Here is a 13810-nt window from a genome sequence, read left to right on the forward strand (position 1 = left end):
GGCGCCCATGGAGGTGTTAGCCGTTGGCAGGGCAAAGCACGGAGCCTGTATCAGCTCTGGGCATTAGTCATTAATGCTGCTTCGTATGGCCCCCGGGCGTTAGAGGGGCCCCGCATGGGACATGGGGCCTTTCCCTTGGAGGATGCTAGTTTGAATCCAGCCCCAGCTCGTAACATGTCTGTGTCCCCGGCTTGGAACGAGCTGTGGGGGGTGGGGTGGGCACAGCTCCGTTCTTAGCAGGGCAGGAACCTCCTGAGGTTGATGGCCCTGAATCATTACAAGTCTAGATTGAAACCGAACCCGAGCACCACGAGCCAGATGCAGCCTCAGGCCCCTGCACCTCTGAGCAGCCGCTGCTGTTTCTTCCGCTTTGGGCAGTGGTGGCACCGACTGGCACCAGTCTACGTGGCACACCCAGAAAGGACCTGCCCCTCTGTCGCCTGTGCACCTGGAGAGGGCAAGACCTTCCCCAAAGGGAACAGCGCTGGGCTGGAAGTCACGGGAAGGGACCTCGGGGAGTCCTCGAGCCCGCGGTGGAGAGGGGCAGGGCAGGGATCCCGTTCGGCGTGATGGGGGGGTACAAGGCTTGTGCTCTAGGTGCAGATGAGTCAGTGTGACCGAGGGAGGGAGGGGAACCAGGTGCGGCTGAGCCGGAATCCTGCCCACACGCCCAACCGAAGCTCGGAGTCGGGTGAAAATGACCCCGTCTGGGCCTGAGCCGGCCGCTGGTGAGTCTAACCGCTCAGGCAGGGTGGGGGCAGGAGCCGTCTGCTTCTTTGCAGAACTCCGGAGTAGATCCAAGTCTCTTCCTAGCTGGCCGGGGCACAGGGAGGTGGGTGAATCTCTGGGCAGCTGGGCTCAGAGAAGGGTAACATACCGAATAACAGACTCACTAATAATAATTCCCTGATAGCAGCGGTGTCTGCGGATCTCAAAGCACTGGGCAAACCATCGTACCATGAAAGTGATCATGAAATGGTAGAGTTCACGGTTCTAAGGACTGGGAGGAAGGAGAACAGCACAATAAAGACAATGGATTTCAAGAAGACAGACTTTAGCAAACTCAGGGATTGGTAGGTCAGATCTCATGGGAAGCAAGTCTAAGGGGAAAAACAATTGAAGACAGTTGGCAGTTTTTCAAGGAGACATTATTAAGGGCACAAGAGCAAACTACCCCACTGCATAGGAAAGATAGGAAGTATGGCAAGAGACCACCCTGGCTTAACCAGGAGATCTTCAAAGATCTAAAAACCAAAGAGTCCTACAAAAAAGTGGAAACTTGGTCAAATTACAAAGGATGAATATAAACAAATAACACAAGTACGTAGGGGGTAAATTAGAAAGGCCAGGGCACAAAACGAAATCAAACTAGCTAGGGACATAAAAGGAAACAAGAAAATATTCTATAAGTACATTAGAAGCAAGAGGAAGACCAAGGACAGAGTAGGCCCGTTACTCTATGCGGGGAAAAGACAATAACAGAAAATGTGGAAATGGCAGAGGTGCTTAAGGACTTCTTTGTTTCGGTTTTCACCAAGAAGGTTGGTGGCGACTGGACATCTAAGATAGCGAATGCCAGTGAAAATGAATTAGGATAAGAGTCTAAAATAGGGAAAGAATAAGTAAAAAAATTACTTAGACAAGTTAGATGTCTTTAAACCACCAGGGCCTGATGAAATGCATCCTAGAATACTCAAGGATCTGACTGAGGCGATATCTGAGCCATTAGCGATTATCTCTGAAAAGTCATGGAAGACGGGAGACATTCCAGAAGACTGGAAATAGGGCAAATCTAGTGCCCATCTATAAAAAGGGAAATAAGGACAACCCGGGGAATTACAGACCAGTCAGCTTAACTTCTGTACCCGGAAAGATAATGGAGCAAATAATTAACCCATCAATTAGCAAACACCTAGAAGATAATAATGTGTCAAGAACAAATCGGGTCAAACCAACCTGATAGCTTTCTTTGACAGGGTAACAAGCCTTGTGGATGTGGGGAAGCGGTAGGCGTGGTATATCTTGACTTTAGTAAGGCTTTTGATCCTGTCTCACATGACCTTCTCATAAACAAACTAGGGAAATGCAACCTAGATGGAGCTACTATAAGGTGGTTGGAAAACCATTCCCAGATTGTAGTTATCAATGGTTCACAGTCATGCCCGAAGGGCATAATGAGTGGGGTCCTGCAGGGATCGGTTCTGGGTCCGGTTCTGGTCAATATCTTCATCAATGATTTAGCTAATGGCATAGAGAGCACACTTATAAAGTTTGTGGACGATACCAAGCTGGGAGGGGTTGCAAGTGCTTTGGAGGATAGGATTAAAATTCAAACCGGAGAAATGGTCTGAAGTAAATAGGATGAAATTCAATAGGACAAATGCAAAGTGCTCCACGTAGGAGGGAACAATCAGTTGCACACATACAAAATGGGAAATGACGGCTTAGGAAGGAGTACTGTGGAAAGGGATCTGGGTGTCACAGTGGACCACAAGCTAAATATGAGTCAACACTGTGACGCTGTTGCAAAAAAAAAAAAGCGAACATCATTCTGGGCTGTATTAGCAGGAGTGTTGTAAGCAAGACAGGAGAAGTAATTCTTCCGCTCTACTCCACGCTGATTAGGCCTCAGCTGGAGTATTGTGTCCAGTTCTGGGCACCACATTTCAGGAAAGATGTGGACAAATTGGAGAAAGTCCAGAGAAGAGCAACAAAAATGATGAAAGGTCTAGAAAACATGAGCTATGAGGGAAGATTGAAAAAACTGGGTTTCTTTAGTCTGGAGAGGAGAAGACTGAGAGGGGACATGAGGACAGTTTTCAAGTACATGAAAGGTTGTTACAAGGAGGAGGGAGAAAAATTGTTCTTCTTAACCTCTGAGGATAGGACAAGAAGCAATGGGCTTAAATTGCAGCAAGGAAGGTTCAGGTTGGACATTAGGAAAAACTTCCTAATTGTCAGGGTGGTTTAGCACTGGAATAAATTGCCCAGGGAGGTTGTAGAATCTCCATCTCTGGAGACTTTTTAAGAGCAGGTTGGACAAACCCCCGTCAGGGATGGTCTAGATAATACGTAGCCCTGCCTTGAGTGCAGGGGGCTGGATTAGATGATCTCTCGAGGTCCCTTCCAGTCCTGTGATTCTATAGTAAGCAGGTTTGCTTGGTCTTGCCTCAGCACAGAGGGCTGGACTCAAAGGCCCTGCCAACCCCCCCACCCCCCATTTCGGGCTCTGGGATTAGTGACAAGCCATGGCCGACTGTGTCCATCTTGTCCCAGGCACACATGTAGCTCCTCGTATTTCCATAGCGCTGAACAGATGGCACATTTCTGTACAGGGCAGATGGATCGAGTGGCAGGAAGCCGTCACGGGCGCAGAGGATACAGCCTTGGTCCACATTTCCACTCCCTGTAGTTCATATGAACAGCAGAAAACCAACCCGAAGGTTTGAAGCCATAAACGCAGTGGGGAAAAGCGTCTTTAAAGGCAGGATCTGCTCTGTCCACACTGGCCAGCGTGCCAGCAGGAAGGAGTTTGCATGGCAAGAGGCCCCAGGAAGCAGGTTAGAGCAGGTGCTGCAAACTGTTTGGCGTCGTGTGGATTTTCCTCAGGTTTGGGGAATTTCTAGGGTTGGATCCAGGGAGGTTCCTGGAGGTTTCACTGAGGGGGAAGAGAAAGGTTCTGATTCGAACTTCACACTGCCTGTGCCAAGCCGAGAGGGCAGTTACACCCACATCCTGGGGGGGGAAGCCTTGACGCAGAGCAGCAGGGTTCTGTGGCCAGCAGCATTTCTTGGAAAGAGCGGCCTCTCCCCGCATTAGCAGAAATGCCCCAGCTTGGTTCTTTTCTAAAGGAAATAACCACCAGGCCAAGCATCCCGCAGTGCCCCAGCAAGGTTCATTCCCACTGTGCAAATACGGGTTCATCCTCTGAGCCTCCCCTGGGCGAAGCAGATAAGGGATAAACAAGGATTGCTGCACCCGCCCCTGAAATGCAGCCGCCTCTGGGGTGGAAGATGGCAGCAGTTTAACAGCCACATGGCAGTGCTGCTCAGGGAATGCCCACACAGTGTGGCGATGCATGCACTTCTGGGGTGGGACACAGGAGGTGTTTAACAGCCGTGCTGCACAGGGCTCACTTGCCCAAAGCTGAAATGCACCCATTTCTGGGGTGGGACATGGCAGCTAGCTAACAGGTGCACAGCAATGCTGCCCAAGGAGCGTTCACTCAGCACTGAGATGCAGCCAGCGGGGCTCCAGGAGGTGTTTCACGGCTGCCTGGTGTTTGGGACAGGAAGTGATTTCGCTGCAGGGATGGGGCTTGCGGGGCCTGTTCAGGGTCCCGCCCTGTGGGGATCTCTCAATGGACGGACTCCTGCAGCAGAGGGCAGAGGCCAGGGGCTGGTGCAGATGGTCGAAAGCCCGCTGAAGCCAGCAGAACTGTCAGCTCTGACCCATGGGTATTTAGGTCATCACAGCCCGGGGCCCCCAGTAACTTCTCACACGATCCCGCCCCACGGGTTGCTCTTGCGGGGCCTTTAGGGACTTTGGGGAGACTGCGCCTGGAGCATCCCCGAGAGCCCTGCTGGTGTCCTAATGAATCCCCTTCTCCGCCCTCCGGTCTCTCGCATCTGGCCGCCCCTCCCCAGCGCACTCTGTGGTGTGAGGACCATCCCCGGGGACCCCGCGGTGACCTTGGGGAGCGCCTTGGTTCTGAGCCGCACCAGCTCGCGCACCGATCACACCCGCCTGGGCTGGGGGGACGTCGGGGCTGAAGGTGCCGGAGCAGGGAGCCGGTTGGGGGGCCCTGACTATCCACAACGTCGCGGCGTGAACCCGGCGCCCCTCTGCTTCGCCAGCTACGGGGAGCACTTGAACGTCGCCTCGGCAAGGACCCACATTTATTGTAAGCTGCCGCGTCTGGGGCTAAAGCTGTGTTAGCTGCTCGACACCACACGCCCTCCCAGGCTGCTTCCCTCCCCCCCGCGCTGGGATAGCGTGCTCCAACCCCCGCTCCGCGCCGGGCAGGTACGCCTCCAGATATTTCAGACAGGGAAACTGAGTCACAGAAGGGCAGGCATGTTTCCAACATCTCACAGCAAGCCAGTGTTTTAGCAATGAAAACCAGGCGTCCTAGACCCCATTTCCCTGCTCTAACCACTAGTCCCCACTCCCCTCCTACAGCTGGGATAGAACCCAGGAGTCCTGGCTCCCACCCTCCTGCTCTAACTCCCTAGACTCCCCACACTCCCCCCACCCTCCCAGCTCTGCAGCCTCTCTCCACTGACCCCTGCCCTCCCCCAGCCCCACAGCCTTTCCCCACTGACCCCTGCCCTTCCAGCCCCGCCCCACAGCATGAAGGTCTCCGTGGAGCGGCTGGAGTTCGGGGTCGGCGCTAACTTCACAGTGTGGTGCAGTGCCGAGGGGAACCCCCCGCCCGAGCTGCGCTGGGAGCTGCCCTCTAACGCCAACGTGGAGCTGTCTGACTGCAGCCAGACGGAGATTGTGTGCTCAGCCCAGCGCACCCACAACGGGACCTACCGGAGCCTGGCACAGAACAGATATGGGGCCAGGTCGGGGCACGTCAATGTTCTCGTCAAAGGTAAAAGCAACGGGCCCCTGGTCTGCTCTGACATCTGTGCAGTTCTGGGTCTTATCCCATAAACGGCCACCCCCCCGGCTCCTCCTCCAGCCTTTGTCTAGTTTCCCGGGCAGAAGATGTCCCCTGGCCCCAGCCCCCTCCTGGGCTCAGGTTACGCAGGGCAGCCACCAGGCTTTAAGTGCAGGCCATCAGGTATCATCCCTCAGTGAAGTCAGCCCCTTATTTCCCATCCCCATCTAGTGTCAATGCCGACAGTGAACTAGCAAAACTCCCCTGCAACATTCCCAGGTTAATCCTCCCCACTCCCTGCTCCAATAAACGTCCAACTCGCTCCATCTCTGTCGGGTCTTATCCCGCCGGGAATGAGTCTGGGCTGAAAACACTCAGGGCTGGATTAGAGGAGATGAAATCCACCGGGCCTGGGAGTGCCGCGCCTGTGGGGACGGGAGCATCAGAGACGGGAGAGTGGGAAGGTGGGTAGATAGACGGCCACTCCCGGATCCAGCGGTGGAGGAATGTGGATGGGTAAAGGCATTAGGGGGTAATGTGGGGACGAGGTAGATACCCAATAGCTAGGTGAGGATTCAGTGCTGGGGGTGGCTGAACGGAGAAGTAGCTCTACTAGGACCCAGAGAGAGACACTAGGACCTAGAGATGGATGGACAGATAGACAGACAGATCAACTAAACTAGGATGGATGGAGAGCCCCAGATTCCAAGGCCAGAGGGGCCCATTGTGACCATCCATCCGACCCCCTGCGTGACCCAGGCCCGAGAACTGCCCCCCCAGTGGTTCCCGGAGCAGAGCGTTAGAAAATCCCCCAATCGAGAGCTCACTTGAAACTCCAGGAGCAAGGTGGCGAGAGAAGCCAGCTGTCTATGTCCACAGGTGCCCGGCTGTGTTCCCAGGGGCCTTGTCCGGCGCAGGGAGCTCTGTGTGTCTCAGGGCCAGCGGCGCGTCCTGCTGAGAGTGGTGGCTGCGGGGAAACCAGCCCAGCGCTGGTCTCGTTCCTTCCAAACACTCCAGGCCCTGAGTGCAGAACTTCCCTGGCCCTGAGACTCCCTGGGGTGCCAGCTAAAGCCCTCTCCTCTCCTCCTCCATCCAGTCTCTGCAGGCCGGTCTCGGAGCCAGTCCCAGGCCTGGTGGCCTTCTCTCTGCTGGCCGCGGCCGCCGCCTCTGGCGTCCTCTAGCACAGATACCGCCAGTGAGGGCGGCCGTGACAGCGGAGCCAGGGAGGCCTGTTCTGCAGCGGCCAGTGCCCACTGCACACGGCAGGGAGGGGACGAGCGGCTGGAGCTGGGGCATGGGCAGCGTGGGGCGGTGACGCTGGGGCCGGGAGAGAGCCCAGGGATCTGCATGGTGCACGCCAGCGTGGGAGGCTCACGGGATCTGTGCTAGGGATCGCCACCAGCACCGCAGCCGTGAGCCAGCGAGCGCCGGGGGCTGCTCATCACCGTGCCTTCGGTGCCGCTAGCTGAGGAGGGACAGGAGACGGGCTGTGACCGAACACCGCCACTCCCATTCCGCGGCCAGGAGCTCCCGGACCCCCGGGCAGCAGGGGCCGATCGGGTCTCCGCGCCCAGCGCTCAGCAATGACAAGGCGCCGTCAGGGTGGATGGTCGGCGGGCGCCACTGTGACATGGCTCCTGTCAGCACCGCGAGGCAGGAAAGCCGGACAGGGCCTCTCGCTGGGCTGATCCAGCGTCCGTTGGGAGTCAGTGGGACGACGCCCACCGGGCTTTGGCTCAGACAGCCAATGGCTGCGGCCGCGGAGGGGAGAGCCCCAGCCACCATGAGGCCGCGCCCCCTTACCAGCCAGCCCCAAGGCGCTCGGCTACTGCAATGATGGGCAGAAACCTACATCCTGCCCTTCAGTCCATGTAATGTATTAGGTGTATTACGGTAGCGCGTAGGCCCCCGGCCCACGTGCAGGGTCCCCGTAATGTATTAGGTGTATTACGGGAGTGCGTAGGCCCCCGGCCCATGTGCAGGGTCCCCGTAATGTATTAGGTGTATTACGGTAGCGCGTAGGCCCCCGGCCCATGTGCAGGGTCCCCGTAATGTATTAGGTGTATTACGGTAGCGCGTAGGCCCCCGGCCCATGTGCAGGGTCCCCGTAATGTATTAGGTGTATTACGGTAGCGCGTAGGCCCCCGGCCCATGTGCAGGGTCCCCGTAATGTATTAGGTGTATTACGGGAGTGCGTAGGCCCCCGGCCCATGTGCAGGATCCCCGTAATGTATTAGGTGTATTACGGTAGCGCGTAGGCCCCCGGCCCATGTGCAGGATCCCCGTAATGTATTAGGTGTATTACGGTAGCGCGTAGGCCCCCGCCCATGTGCAGGGTCCCCGTAATGTATTAGGTGTATTACGGTAGCGCGTAGGCCCCCGCCCATGTGCAGGGTCCCCGTAATGTATTAGGTGTATTACGGGAGTGCATAGGCCCCCCGGCCCATGTGCAGGGTCCCCGTAATGTATTAGGTGTATTACGGTAGCACGTAGGCCCCCGGCCCACGTGCAGGGTCCCGTTAAGCCCTGACACTGCAGAATGTAGCTCCTGGCAATTGCCCACGACTAGCCAGTAACCGAGTGACACCGAGGCGCTGCTCGGGTCTAATCAGAGGCGCTCCCCAGTTTTCCTGGTAATCGATCGGATTCCAAGCACCAAGCACCGTGTCAGCCGTGGCACAGAAACCCGCGAGCGCAGGTTCTTTAACTGTCATTTTTAGCAGGGCTTTGAACATCTAGTTCAGGCTCTCACAGCACCGTGCCACCGGCCTGTAACGCCTGTGCCGTCGCTATCCACGCCCGTGTGTCTCCCAGCGCCAGGCCGTGCGTTTACAATCCATCGCGGGGGCTCGGGCTGGGAGTGATTCCCGGCTGCTGTTTAAAAGACGTGCTGCAGATCTGCACTTCGGAGGCATATTGAAAACAATCAAGCGCGAACGTTGGCAGGTCACAGGGTTTGCGACGGGAATTCCCACTGTGAACCTGCTTCTGACTAATGGTTTTACTGGAAATCACGGACACTCCACATCGGAGCAGGGAAAGGCTGTGACTCAGCAGAGACATGCCAGCTGGGAATGCGAACCCCCACACACCATGCTCAGCATATCGCTACGGGGCTTGGGATCCCCCATCTGCCCTGCTGGTAACACCGGCCCGACAAACTCACCCAGAGATTCCTGCATGGAGCCCAGCGACGTGTGGGTGAACTTGAGCGGGTCTTCTTCTTCTTCTTTATATTTTAGCAGTGCCTGGAGCCCCAGCCATGGCCCAGACCCCCATTGTGCTGGGCGCTGTAATGTTTATTAGGACTATTACAGTAGCACCTAGAGCCTGTCATAGAACAGCCCCCCCTTGTGCTAGGCGCTGTACGTTGTTTATTAGGTATATTATGGTAGCATCTAGGCGCGCCTGTCATGGGCCAGACACAGAACAAACGCCTGGTCCCTGCTCCAGTGAGCTGACACGCAAACTCAGTGTTGTTCAGATTTCTTGCTTTCAAAGACTCCAAGCGATGGAGGATTTGCCACGGCCGTCAGGGAGCCGTTCCAGCGGGTGTCGTGCTGGGGGGAGGGCCCAGTTCAGGGACAGCCGGCGTCACCAAGAAGCCCAGCCTTGCCTGGGCTGGGCTATTTAAAGAGGAACAGGCACCTGGCCAGGTGCCGGCTGCAGCTGCCTGGGAAAGGGCTGGGAAAGCTGGAGAGGGCAGGGCCCCAGGGCAGGGCTGGGCAGGGGAAGGGAGGGCCGGGCAGGGCAGGGCAGGGCCCCAGGGCCGGGCAAGGCAGGGGAGGGAAGGGCCGGGCAGGGGTGGGCCGAGCAGGGCAGGGCAGGGCCAGGCAGGGGAGGGCACGGCAGGGGAGGGGAGGACCGGGCAAGGCAGGGCCAGGCTGGGCAGGGCAGGGCAGGGGAGTGCCGGGCAGGGCAGGGCCAGGCTGGGCAGGGCAGGGCCGGGCAAGGCAGGGCAGGGCCAGGCAGGGGAGAGCCGGGCAAGGCAAGGCATGGCAGGGCCGGGCTGGGCAGGGCACCGAAATTGCTAACGGTGGTGCTCTCTCTCCCCAGCTCCAGAGGACTGTCCCGACCAATTTGTTTTGCGGGCTTGAAGTTTGGGAGCTGGGCGCCTGGGCCCTGCGCGGAAGCCCTTATGGACCATAGGTTGTGATGGCTCCGTCCCTGAGACTGTGTGAAGGGAGGCGCGCTGTTTTGTTAGTTTGCTTTGGCGTCCCCTGGCCCAGATCCACTGGTGATGCCGCCGTGGGGCTGCCCACGGATCACACCCGCATTCGTTCCCCTTATCGGGGCACAAGCCAACTAGTGACTGGGGCTAGCAAGTAAGTTCCCCTAAGGACCGATTGTTCCATCAGTGCCCACCAGGGGGTGATGCTGCACCCTTTGCCATGGGCGCTGACGGGGTCTGGCCTAGTCCCCTGCAATACACTGGGGTGCAGTGCGACGCGCTCGTCTCCAACGCAGCTCACAGGAAGGCCGAGCGTGATCACGTGCTCTGAGCTCGGGTACAGCGCAGGCCTGGGACCTGCCCTGCAAGAATTCCTCTTTGAACTAGAGCCGAGCTTTGAGAAAAACAGCCCGTCTTGCTTTACAAATTGTCCGTGAGGGGGAATCCTCCACTCCCCTGGGAACCTTGTTCCAGGGGTTCATTTCCCCCCTTGTGAAACATTTATTACCATGATCCCTGCTGCACAGGTGGGGAAACCGAGGCACGGAGCGGCAACTCACCCGAGGTCAGACCTGTGGCAGAGCTGGGACTGGACACATAATCTCCTGCGTGCCAGGCCAGTGCACTACCCATTAGACTGCACTGCCTCTCTGCAATACAGGACAGGGGCCAGGTGTGTACAGAACTGGCCGGCTAATATCTCTGCCCCCAGCGCTTCATCCCGCACTAGGGCAATGCAGGGCGGACGCTACGGCTCAGGAATGGGAGGCCGTCGGGGCTGCAGCTGCCTCCCTCTGACTCTGAGCACCCTGGAACGCCCTGCGGCGAGACGCCCGAGCGGTGACCCACCCGCCCGCAGCCTGGCCAGGAGCAGCTGGCTCCCGCCGGATTCCCCTCCACCCTCCCGGCCAGCTGCTAACGCAAGCCCACGGCTAACGGGCCACATGGGGTGCACTGGGATGTGGAGGCTCTGATGGGGCCTGAGGCGTGACCCTTCCCAGCTGCCGGGAGATGGCATCTGACGGGCCTTTCTCGCTGCTAGTGCCAGGCGGCCCTGTCGCCATGTGGGGGCAGTGAGCTCCTGTCCATGCGACTGAGGGGCGAGCTGGAGGGGCGGCGGGGACCCAGGGACCCCGAGCCATGACGGGGGCCCCTCACGACGGGGTTCTGAGGGGAGGGTCCCAGCTGCCCCCGTCGATCCGACCTGAATTCCCACCTTTCGTTCATTTCACACAGGCCTGCAAACACGAGCAAGGCCCCACATCCCAGTCCCCACGGCCCTGAGCCCCAGTCCCCTGCCCTCGGCCAGATTAGAGCCCGTGCCCCCTAGAGGGGAGAGGCCCTTGTGTCCCATTCCTGGGCCCCTGAGCCAACCTTCAAGCGACCCGTAACCCCCCTCCTCCCCCAATAGTGCCCCCCTTGTGCAGTGAGTGCTGGTTACTTGGGCTGAGGGCAGTGCGGGCTGCTGGGGTGGGTGAGGGCAAGTCAGGGGGCAGCACAGAGCCTCTGGCAATGCAAAACGAATGCATGACTCTTGTTGCAGACGCGGGAGGGGGGGGACTCGGAGGGGAATTTCCCAAGATTGTCCCAAAGCAGGTATCTGTTTGCTGGCTCTATGTTTATCCTGGAGCCCTTTGAAGACATCCCCTGGCACAGAGAATTCCTAGACATGTAGGCTGTGTCCTGTAACCGGTACAGACGACTTCCTTTCTGTTAGCTGGAAGAAGGTGAAATCACTCACGGGGCAAGGGTCAATGTGGGAAGTTCGGTGGAATAGCCTGAAAACAAACATTTTCTAAATGTGACTCAAACAGGCAGGAACAGGTTTCATTCCGGGCTGAAGGAAAGGTTTGGTTTAAATTCGGAGTGATCGTAAACATTTTCTTTTACAGGAAAGGGAATTTCGAGCTGAAAAACTGAAACGGTTCCAGTTTCTCAGACCTTTGGTTTCTTTTATTTTTTGTTTTTCCAAAACGAACCACGCAGCGAGACCGGCCCGAAGTCACAGAATGTCTCTGGGTCACCCCAGCCGCAGCTTTCACCGGAGAAGGGTTTGGTTGGCTGTGTTGTTTCAGCCGTGTCGGCCCCAGGATATCACCGAGTGATCGGAAATCTTCTTTTCTTTGCTTTAGAATTGTAACAACATTCGACCCCCTCATGCTGCCCCTGGCGTCATGGCTACCTGGGTGAGAAAGTCTGGCCTGGATTTGTTTAGACTATTGGTCTGAGCAGGGGCCTGGGTGCCAGGACTCCTGGGTTCAGTTTCCAGCTCTGGGAGGGAAATGGGGTCCGGTGGTTAGAGCCTGGGGGCCTAGGAGTGAGGACTCCTGGGTTCTACTTTCAGCAGAGGGTAGGGAATGGGCTCTGGTGGTTAGAGCAGGGAGGGCTAGCAGGTGACAGGACTCCTGGGTTCAGTTTCCAGCTCTGGGAGGGAAATGGGGTCCGGTGGTTAGAGCCTGGGGGCCTAGGAGTGAGGACTCCTGGGTTCTACTTTCAGCAGAGGGTAGGGAATGGGCTCTGGTGGTTACAGCAGGGAGGGCTAGCAGGTGACAGGACTCCTGGGTTCTATCTCTGGCTGTGGGTGGGGAGTGGGGTCTCGTGGTTAGAGCAGGGAGGCCTGGGTGCCAGGACTCCTGGGTTCTCTTCCCAACTCAGCTACTGACTTACCATGTGGCTTTGGGCCTCATCTGACTTTCCCCCTTATGTCAACCAGAGACAAGAATCCTGGCCTGTCTCCCCGACGTGCCCCGAGCCTCGACTTGCTGATGCGCATGAAGAGCTCCGGGCTCCTGGCAGGTGCAGCCCTACGAGGGGCGACGTGTTCCTAGGACGTACCCTGGGAGATCCAGCTCTCGCTCTGTTCTCCAGGCTGAAGGCTGGATCGGCCCCGGCTGGCCACTGCCGTGGGCTGAGGCAGCCAGGAGGTGAGTCGCTCATTTCACACCCTTCGAGGTCAGTTTCTAAAGCCGCCCGTCCCTCTGCAAGTGGGACCCCCAACGCCTGTGTGAGTGTGACGTTCTGAGTGTGATATAATAGCTCATTGAACGGTGACAGGGCCAGAAAGAGTTAATTACCTCCCAGACTGTCCTGACCCATGGCCGAACTTTAGAAACTGGTTAGAAAGATCTGTAAATGAATAGGGCTGTGAAATGCAAGTCTGCATTATTAGAGGTAGAAGGGGAGGTGTTTGCTCAGGGCTTGTGATGTCAGCAAACAAGTCTTGTCCATTGCTATAGCTTTAAATGCAAAGATCAAAAAAGGAATATTAACATTTGTGATGATACTTGAGGGAAATAGTATTATTGTCTCTATGTCTCTTTGAAGGTTGTGGTAACTTGGATCTGAACTGTGTAATGGATAAATGACCCTGTGCTAATTGCCAGGATGTTTGGGAGAAGGAGAGTTAAGCCTATTGTTTTCTCAGGCCGAAAGGCTGCTGGAAATGTATAAAAACCCTGGGACACGATCCTGCTGCATCTCAGATCTGCTTTGGGTTGGGAAACCTTAAGCCACAAGGATTGAGATCCCCAGTCACTGACTGGAGCCACCCTGAATATGGACATTGGACTATAACCTATGGACTATTTCTAAAGGGACTTTTGACAACTACAAGCTCGTCTCTGCTATGTACCTGAACCTCAAGAATTGAATTCAAGTCTGTCTGTAGATTGATCTTTGAACCAACTCTCTCTCTCTTTTCTTTTTTAATAAATTTTAGCTTAGTTAATAAGAATTGGCTCTAAGTGTGTATTTTGGGTAAGATCTAAGTTATCATTGGACCTGGGTATGTGGCTGACCCTTTGGGATTGGAAGAACCTTTTCTTTTATACGATGAGATCAGATTTTCAGGAATCATCATAGTATCTGACAGGTGTGTGTGGACGGAGGCCGGACGCTGGGCACTTTAAGGGAACTGCGTTGGTTGGACTCTGAGTAACCAGTGAGGTTCTATAGAAGCTGTTTTGGGCTGGTTGGTAAATCTAAGCATTGGAATATCCACCAGCGTTTGGGGTTTGTCTGCCCCGTTTTGT

General features: G+C 56.4%; 1 long non-coding RNA gene across 1 annotated transcript; it reads left to right on the top strand.

Moving 5' to 3' along the window:
- Positions 1–11351: 11351 nt before the first annotated feature.
- LOC101931792 (uncharacterized) lies at positions 11352–13512 on the top strand. The gene is made up of 3 exons (XR_254625.4): positions 11352–11965; positions 12493–12703; positions 13104–13512. It is a non-coding gene; the product is annotated as an uncharacterized LOC101931792 (long non-coding RNA).
- Positions 13513–13810: the final 298 nt, after the last annotated feature.

Source organism: Chrysemys picta, chromosome 22 (genome assembly GCF_011386835.1).
Source record: "Chrysemys picta bellii isolate R12L10 chromosome 22, ASM1138683v2, whole genome shotgun sequence".
Lineage (NCBI taxonomy): Eukaryota > Metazoa > Chordata > Testudines > Emydidae > Chrysemys > Chrysemys picta.